Source organism: Triturus cristatus, chromosome 9, assembly GCF_964204655.1.
Source record: "Triturus cristatus chromosome 9, aTriCri1.1, whole genome shotgun sequence".
Classification (NCBI taxonomy): Eukaryota; Metazoa; Chordata; class Amphibia; order Caudata; family Salamandridae; genus Triturus; species Triturus cristatus.
The window spans coordinates 869,697,652-869,707,631 of record NC_140592.1 but is presented as its reverse complement, the minus strand read 5'-3'; the positions used below and the strand labels follow the sequence as shown (position 1 = coordinate 869,707,631).

General features: G+C 47.0%; 1 pseudogene; it reads left to right on the top strand.

The window, feature by feature from the left end:
* The first annotated feature begins 905 nt into the window (after positions 1-905).
* LOC146798988 (eukaryotic translation initiation factor 1 pseudogene) lies at positions 906-1,434 on the top strand (annotated as a pseudogene).
* The last annotated feature ends 8,546 nt before the right edge of the window (positions 1,435-9,980 follow it).

Genomic DNA, 9,980 nt, shown 5'->3' with positions numbered 1-9,980 from the left:
TAACAAGTGTCTTTTTGCTGTTTTATTTAATACTTGTTGAAATGTTGTGAATGGTAAATTCAGGTTCCATAACTCCGACTCCTTCGTTAAGTTTATTGATAACTGCAAATACCTGTGATAAACTGATCGTGAATTATTCTCTTGGTGCTATTAAGCAGATTTTGGCAGTTTAACCGGATTTTGCACCATAGTTTTATTGCCGCATACATTCCTGCTAGATGTTGTGGCAGTAAAGCAAATTCTAGGCGAATCTGCACTGGAGAGGAATTTCTCGGTAAAGCAAAAACTGTTCTATATGCCTTGATTTGCATTCTCTCAAGGACTGCTGCTTCCTTGCCCTGTTGCACTTCAGTCGGCAAGAGGTTCGCTTTAACAACAGCCAATAATGGTTTAAATGATGAACCGCTTAAACACTTCGCTATTGAGCAAAAAGTATATATCAATCCGCTTCCTTTCTTTATTAAATCGTCATTATGTGTTTTAAAATTAAATCTGCTGTCAATATTTAGGCCGCGGTATTTATAATTTGTGACTCCCTCCAAGTTCACTTTTGCCTAGTTTGAATTGTTGTCATACCTGCAAACGGTGACTTATTGTCATGACCTTAGTTTTCGCTATGATTATTTCTAGTAAGTTGTCCTTCGCGAAATTGCTCAATATGTCAATCCCTCTTTGAAGCCCTACTTTCGTTTGACTTAACAAAACTATATCGTCTGCATAAGATAGATGCGTTAATTGTAAAAGCGTGGCGGATGTAAGTTCGCCTGGTCCAGCTTGGGTGAAAGATCAACCATAAATAAATTAAACAGGTGAGGGGCTAAAACGCAACCTTGTTTCAGGCCATTTTCTGTATGTATTTTCCTCGTAAGTCTAGAGCCATCTGCTAATTTGATATGCATCCAGGTATGTCCGCTATCCAGAACCTTCAGTCTTTCGACCCCTTTGCTGATGCAACCAAGGGTGATGACTGACTCCCAGCAGGGACAGAGGATTCTATTCATATAAGGATCCAGCAGAGGAATGGCAGGAAGACCGTCACAACCGTACAAGGGATTGCAGATGATTATGATAAAAAGAAGTTAGTCAAAGCCTTTAAAAAGAAATTTGCTTGCAATGGTAATGTGGTTGAGCACCCCGAATACGGAGAGGTAATCCATCTTCAAGGTGACCAGCGTAAAACCGCATGCCAGTTTCTCGTTGAGGTGGGACTGGCAAAGGATGACCAGCTTAAAGTCCATGGCTTCTAAATATTCCAGTTCATAGGATTCCATGTGCAAGGAGTAGCCAGTCCTAGTATTTCCCTCATCACAAGTTAAACTGACCAGCCTGTGAAAATGCCCTTTCACAATTTTAAGGACATGCTACTTTAATGTAATAAACAGCATCAGTATCTGTAGTGGGAGACTCTTTACTGGAGGGTTAGAGACAAATTGGCAGGACTGTAATCCTAATGTCAAAAATGACACCGAATCCAACCCTAGGGAGAATTCCATCACCATTTAATAAAGCATTGCAGAAGTCAAAGTATCACATGGCACATGTGAAGTATACTAGCAAAGTTTTTGAATTAATGGAGAGAAAGGCTGACTGATAAGAGAGAATACTAAACAGTTACTCAAAAGCCTGTCTTTCTGACACTGGTAGCATTTTGGGTTTAACATGACCAGAAGTTTACCTCACTTGATATACCTAGGTGAGAGGTCTCACTGGTCAATAAAAGGTTAGAAGGGTTTAAGAGACGAGGGAACAAAAACCAATGGACACTTTGTGCTCTATTAATCCAGGTATAAAATTAAGCTACGGAAATGGAGATTGCTGCTAGCTAATTGTACAATAATTGTGAAAAGCATATGGGATTTGTTTTATGTGTAATGGATTTAAAACTTTCCTATTTAATAAACATGTTTTCAGAAAACAAACTGCTGTAAAGCTGCGTCGTTGTGCTTAGACCTTAACAGTGAAGTCCGGTAAAAATGTGTGTTGTCTTGTCAATTTTCAGCGGAGGTCCAGCCGTGCAGTTTGTAATATGACGTGTCTTTCCCAGAAATTAAAAACTTTTGTGATTATGGGCCGTGGGGGAGCCCCTGGTTTAGGACGTCCCCCGGGAACCCTATGGGCCCGTTCGATGGAGAAATAGCTTGAGAGACGTTTAGGTTGGAGTTTGTTAAGTATTACGTCTTCCACAAAGACGGTCCCTCCATTCGTTCAGGCACCCCAAGAATACGGATGTTATTCCGTCTCGCCCTCCCTTCATAATCGTCCAGGATCTCTTCCATTTGTTTCTGGTGGCTCTGGAGCTGAGCGACTTGCTGCTGAAGGTGGTTGTGTCGGACATGAGGGCCGTCGTAGTTGTCTCAACTTTTTTAACCCTGGAGTCCATTTTCTTCAAATCTGCACGTAGGAGGGTGACCGCGATATTGACTCAGTCTATGCGTGTTTCCAAGGATGTCCTCACCACCTGCTAGGGTCTCCATAATGTCTTCCAGGGTGAGAGTTTTAGCTGGGGGCGAGATTGTGACGATTTGGGGTCACCACTAGAGGCCATTTTGGTGTCTTCCCCTTGCTTAGTCCCGGTAAACTTTGCCAGTTGCTTTTGAGCTTGAGATTTAAGTCCTTTGTTGTTAGCCATGAGCCGTGTATAGGAGGCAACAGGGGGTTCAACAATAAGGGGGAACGCACCTGTAATGGCCACCGCCTGCTCGAAGGAGAGGGCTGCCCTCTGCCTGCCTGTCGGTGTTCCCGGTGGCACCCCTGAGCCAGGAGAGAATTGAGGCCTCTGTGTTGTCGGACCAAAGTGTTCACTGTCCAGTACACACTCAACAGCCTGGGTGGGAGCTCCGTCTTCGCCTATATCAGGGCCCCTGAGGGGCTAGTCAGGCCCCGGATTTGTATTATGGTTGCAACAGCAGCAGCCCACCAAGAGCTGTCCAGAAGGCTGTGGGACACCAGGGTTCGGTTCACCAAACAGCACTCTCCGATGTGACCGTGGATCTGCTGCCTCCCACCGTTAGTACCACCGATGGGGCTGCACTGCGGTAGATCTTGGTGTAAGTGTCAGTAACAGGCTTTTTCCCCCCAGGCTCTGTGCGCGCCGAACCATCTGGACCCCCCCTGCGCACGATGCGATTCGGAACGCAACGGTGCTTGCTGGTAAGGAGGTGTCTTTCATGGCTTGCAACACCGGGGTCAAAGCCTGAGGGAGCAGTCACCTGGCAGCCACTGCGGGGGTAGGCCGCATGTCCGGGGCCTCGATTTATAGTCAGCTAGCCTGTCCACCTTCTGCACTGCTGGAGCGGCAGGGGTAGTTTCACGTGCACCTCTTCCCTCCACTACCTTGGATCAGCACCCTCTCACCTCGGCCTTCTGTCAGTGTCCAGAGGAAAAGGCAGGATCCGGCGCGACCCCGAGGCTACATAGGGTGGGCACCCCAGAGCCGGGGATCTCGAGTTGTCCACTTCTACTGTCCGAGCGTAGTCCCGGGCGGGCTCCAGCCGTGCCCTCTCCACTGTGCCATCCGCAGCAGCTCCTTGGCACAGTTTCACCAGGGCTGGGTCGTGAATGCCCTCAGGGGGTGTTATGGTGACGTGCAGTGCTCGCTACAGCAGGGCAATGCGGTTGTGTTCCGCGGAGCTCGAGCGGGGCTGTCTCTGCTTTTAGTTCCTGGTCACCATTTTGGGTCATCCAGGAGGCTCCGAATTGGGCGCTCCTACCAGCTCAAAGTCAGGTGGATCTCCCCCCATAGCAGCACCTTTGAGGTAGATTGGGTTAGGGAGAGTTCCCTGATGTGACAGGGGAGTCTCCAAATCGGCAAATGGAGAAATTGACGGATTTTCAGGCGAGGGCTGTGGATCCGCTTTAGCAAGCGACCATTTCCCTCAGCCTCTAGCCACACCCCCCCTCAGCCCTTTTTTGATCTTTCGTTCAGAGTTTGACGTGGATCCCTTTCTCCAGGTCCCCCCTTCACAGGAGCATCTTCTCCTGAGGAGAATGACTAAGGCTCCCTGTTTTCAGGCCTATAGCTGTGAAAACGGATAAGTAAGTGGTTAATAAAGAAATAAATTATTGTTATGAGGCTTTAACTCCAGTAGAGATGCAAAAGGTTAATACTAAAATGTTCATATTTTCATATGTGGATTGATTTATCATCTGCGGGACTTCATATTATTGAAATCTGTCATACATTCAGATAAGAGTTTTCATTTATAGTTTAAATAAATATGGAAATGTACTATTTTTTGCTTCATTTGTCTCACAAAACCCCAAATAAAAATAGATAAATAAAGATAAAATAAGCAAAAAAGAAATATGGATAAATACAGACGGAAATGTCAAGAAAAAAAATACCATAAAACCGGGAGCCCTAATTATGACCCCGTTTGTGGCGATGTACATGTGAATCCTTTTTGTACCATATGCCCATTGCCTGGACTGCCTACATATGGGCCAGACTCTGGGAATGGGTATGTGGTATTTTTCCACATGTATCATGCATATGAGTGCATCCGTCACATATGCAGTCAAAACACTCACACAGGCATCAATACATATGGAAAAGTAATCATCCCCAGTGCAAACTCTTCGCAGCCACACTGCGGGCACCACGTTATACTCGACATCTGGTGGTCGGAAAACCGCTGGCGTTGCGGTCTCCTGGCGGCAGTGGATACAGTGTTTGAGCAGTGGGACCACCATACTTGTTATAAGGCCTCAAGTTTCTGGAATTGAAGTTCAAAATCCTCCATTGGGCAACCTAGCAGGCTGTGACTGAGATATATTTCACAAGGCCGAATATTCATCAGACGAAGTCCCAGTGAAACTGTTGACTTTTGGCAGGAAAGCTCCAGGGAAAGTAATTTGAAATCTGTTTCCAAGGAATGTCCCTCATCAGCTATGTACATTTGGTGCCTTTGCCCTGTGAAGATTTCTACTTTTGGACTTAAAAAACTTTTTGGGATGTCAGGATCCTTTCAGCGGGGCAAACCAGCATGTTGAGTCAAACTGGTATTGCAGTGTTAGCTGCTGCGGCTCTGTGGCGGTCAGGTGATAGCCTCTGGATCTTTTGGTGAAAATCCTTGAAAAAGTTCCAGATTCCCAACTTTGAAGATTGGGCAGGAGGAGTGCACTCTGATATTTATACAAGGGTCCAAGGTCCCTGGGGACACTACTTGACGGTCAGTGGCTCTCTTGCTGAAGCCACCAGCAAGGTACAGGGCAAGTCCAGTTGGATCTGGTCAGCAAGGGTCTTCAGGAAGGTGGGCTTCTTGCAGCTTTTGTGTCCCTGTAGCCTAAAAGGAGGCTAGCCAACTAGACCTTGAGTCCTCTCTTCTATCCTGGGTTAAAGTGAGTGCAGGTCGAGCCTTTGGGGTTCCTCTCCACATGTTAAAGTAGATGCAGTCTTCCTTTGAAGTTCAAAAGGGGTTCCAGCAGGTGCAGGCCTTCTTCCATCTTCCTCAGGCCCAGCAGTGTTCTGAAGAAGGTACCCAGGGATGCCACTTTTATGGAAGGTACTAGCTTGTGGGTGGGGTAGACCCACTGGCCAATAGGGGAAAAGTTCCCAAGAGCATCTCTACTCACTTTGACATAATTTCCTGGTGGTTGGCACTAAACAATCCCACAGTGACCTGCTCTGCCACAATCCAACTTGGCAGAACCTTTCTTCCCCATGACACAGCTCTGGGCACACCCCTGAGGTGTTTCTGGGGAAATGGGAATCGTATGTGGCACACCAGTTTTGGAACAGGTTTTTCCCCTCACTGGGAGTGTGCAAATCTGGTAACTTGGACAATGGCAGGGGTAGGCCAAGGTGTGAGTTTCACTTGCCTGTGACAGAGGATGCCCCTTTAAACCTTGTGCAGTTGGTAGCCACATCCCACAGGCCATCCTGTCAGGAGGAGGGCAAGCCTCCTCCTAATCAAGGCCTGTTTGTTCCCTTTCCTTGGAGCCAGTCACACCGCCCAGCAGGGTGCCACATGACAGTTGAGAATTAACTTTAAAAAGGCAACTAGAGACTGTAGGAAGGAAAATGAAATCTTTCTAAAAGTGGCATTTTAAAAATATTAATTTAAAATCCTCCTTGCCCATTAGATTGGATTTTAAATTACTGTTAGTTTGAGTCCTTCAATCAAGGTTCTAGCAATTCCCAATCTTAAGGTATGCATTATAAGGTGTTATAATGTAGCCCAGTGCTTTTCATTGGGAGACATAGCCTTGCCACAGTGAAAAACGACTTTGGAGAGTCTTCACTGTCAGAACATGTAAAACATAAGTATACATGTCCTACTTTCTTAATACTATGCTCCCTGTCCTATGGACATTTAGAGCCTACTTTGGTGTGATTGATCTTTATTAAAAAGGAAGGTTTAGGCCTGTTAAAAGAGCGATTTTAACAGGTCCAAATGGCCATTTTAATACATCCATGCTATGCTGCTCTGTCAAGCCTATAGTAATGTTTTAAAAGGTCAGTTTAGTAATGGCAAAATAGCTGCTGCAGTGCACTAGTGCTATTTCACTTACAGCTCTGAGTACACAATGTACCATATAGTAAGGAATTAGAGGTAGGTTAACGATGCCAATCAGGGACTAGCCAATTGCACAAATGTTTTAGGGGTCAGAGCACATACACAAAGGCCTGGTTGGCAGGGCCCCTGTGCAACAGAGTAAAACCGAAACTGCAGAACCATCCAAAAATTGGACGATGATCTTACAAAAAGAGGTCTTTCTTTACATCCTGAGGCTTGAGCCGGGTGCTTTGTATGTGGATCGGTGACTAAGTCTGGCGCGCCGCCATTGAAGTAATCCTTTGTTATTTTTACTTATTCTAGCGCTTTGGGCTATTTTAAAAAAATTAATAAATGTGAACTAATCCTAGCTGTTTGACAGTACCTCTTTATGTAGGGTTCCCTCTTCCTGCTTGTGTCAAGCGGAGCCAGGACATCGTTTTTCGGCGTCCTGTGCTCTCGCGCCGCCATTTTGGGTGAGGCTGGGTTGGCTGTCTAGTCTCCCCAGCTTCTTCACCTGATTCTGGTTGCCTGCTTGTGTAAATTAGAACGCCGGAGCGCGCGGGCGCGCCGAAGACACGCCTACGGCAAGCCCGTCTGCGCCCGTCCGCGTCCCCAGAGCAGCCAGCGCCAGCCACGCTGGGAGATTGAGGCCAGGAGATCCGATTAGAAGTAGAACATACACTTGTTCTGAATTACTTGCGCTGAATACAAATATCTGCTGTGGAGATAGCAACTGGACTGGTGTACATAGTACAGTGAGGAAGTGCTCCCTTTGCCACTTTTGTCTGCAAGTTATATCTTTAGCCCCTGTCTCTCACTTTGAGAGAGCCTCTCAGTTGCGGGCAGCCCTTATTAATGCCCGTTCTTTAGTTAAACATGCCCTAGATATCCATGAACTCCTTTCTGATAACAACTTGGATTTGTTATTTGTTACGGAATCCTGGCTTAATGACTCTTGTGCCCCAGTTATTGAGGAAGCCATTCCCTCGGGATACAAAATCGCCAGAGCCAACCGTCTAACCGGTAGAGGGGGAGGGATTGCTGTAGTGCTAAGAGACCCTTGGGTTTTTACCAGTGAGGTGACAGTTGGGCTGGTCGAGGGGGAGGCTCTTGACTTCTCCATTGTTCTGTCTCCACACTTTACGTTGGGCGGCACGTTGGTTTACCGTCCCCCCGGCCCTTCGAGCGCTTTTTTGAAAAGCCTGGATGACATTATTGTCCCTCATACTCTCCGCTTTACAAACTTTCTCCTGGTGGGTGATTTCAACATCCATATGGATTGTCCCGGGTCCCCGGGTACTAAGGAACTAATCGATCTTCTTGATCTGGCGCCACTAACTCAGTGGTTGAAAGTTCCTTCCCACCTAGGTGGCCATACGATTGACCTGGTTTGTTCCAATTTCGCACTTTCCATGGAGAACCCTATCCAGGTTACTTGGTCTGACCATTTCTGGTCCATTTCTCCTGGCCAATGGGGATGTCACTGCCCCCCAGTGCCTCGGTCCAATGCAAACCCCCACTGAAATTGAAATCCCAGCCCTTTACACGTCCCTCTCACTCTCCCGCCCGGTGCTTTCTTGTGACTTGGATGTGGCGGTAGATGGCTTTGCTACTTGGATTAAGCAGGGTGTCTGCTCCATCTCTTTCCCTATCTCTAAAAAGCAGCTGCGCTCATCTCCATCTCATCCTTGGTATACTGGTGCACTAAGAGAGCTCAAATTGGGCTGTAAGAAATTGGAACGCCAGTGGCGCTTGGAGTACTCTCAATCAGCAAAATCTGTCTTGCGTAAAGCTCAAAGCGATTACTACGCGGCCATTAAAAAAGAGTAGCTTCTATGCAGATCGCATTGCTAAATCAAAAAACAATGGTAAAGAGATTTTCTCCATTGTTAGAAGCTTTTTGACACCTTACGCCGAACAAGCGGCTTCTCCCACATCACTTCAATGGTGTGAGGAGCTCTCCTCCTTTTTCATTGGGAAAATACAAGCTATTCAAGACAGTCTGATGAAGAATGTTCAGGGGCCTGATGTTCCCCACCATCTGCCCCATACCCCTCCGCTTCCAGCGCCACCTATATTTACTGGCTTTTCCCCTGCAACTGGGTCAGATATATTAGCTATTCTTAATACCCTTAAATCAGGCTCACCTTCTGACCCATCTCCTTCCAAAGTTCTGGCAGGAGTTGCCGAGGTCATTTACCCTGAAGTGACATCAATTATTAATCTGTCTTTATCCACGACGCGGGTCCCTATGCCTTGGAAGCAGGCCAAATTACTGTCATTCCTAAAGAAGCCCTCATTAGATCCGCTACAAGCGGCTAATTATCGCCCCATCTCTCTTCTTCCAGCCCTGTCCAAGGTCTGTGAAAAAGTCGTCTTCCGCCAGCTTGATACCTGTATTGAAAACTCGGGCGCTCTCCATCCGTCTCAATCCGGATTTAGAAAAATGTATAGCACTGAGACTGTTCTAGTGGAAATGGCAGAAACAATCAGGGAATGCCTGGACGCAGGCGGCAGGGCGGCCTTGGTTTTGCTCGATCTCTCTGCCTCCTTCGATACAGTACCACACCATCTTCTCCTCACTCGCCTTGCAAACATCGGTATCGCAGGCTCTGCCCTGGACTGGCTTAAATATTTTTGGGAAGATCGCAACCAGCAGGTCTGGTCACCTCCGTTTTCTTCAACTGCCAGGAAAGTGTCTACGGGAGTACCTCAAGGCTCTACCTTGAGCCCATTACTCTTTAACATCTATCTGACACCCCTTATTTTCCTGGCAGAGGAGCTGGGGGTAAAAATAATTGCCTATGCTGATGACACCCAGCTCCTATTTACTTGGAAGGATGGCGACCTGTCGACTTCTCTGGCGCAGACCTGCCTTTCCTCCGTGTTTCCGTGGCTGGCATGTGCCCAACTGAAGTGCAATGAGGATAAGTCAGAGGTCCTTCTATATGGCTCATTTCCACCTGACTTCCGAGAAAACATGTGGCCGCCTGACTTCCCTCGCCCTAAATCAGCGGGTGCGCCCGCTAAGAACCTGGGTTTCTGGTTTGGTGACGACCTTCACTTTTCGGTACAAGTCAAGAAACTCACCGGTGTCTGTTTTGGCACTCTTAAATCACTTTGAAGGTTTTTCCCTCTACTAACTAGGCATGAAAAAGGAAACGGTCGCTCGGGCACTGATTCTCTCTCGCTTGGATTATGCCAACGCCCTTTATTATGGTATCCCTGGATATTTGTTGAGTAAATTGCAAACTATACAAAATACCACAGCCAGACTTCTATTTAACATCTCTAGAACATCTAGTGTGAGACAGCATCTGCGCGACCTGCATTGGCTTCCGGTGGCCCAAAGAGTACAATGTACAGTCCTTACGGTGGCTCATAGAGCTCTGCATGGCCTGGGACCTCTATACATCAGGAAGCGGTTTTACTTCTATGTCCCAAGCAGAGCTCTGCGCTCAGCCTCCCAACATCGGATGA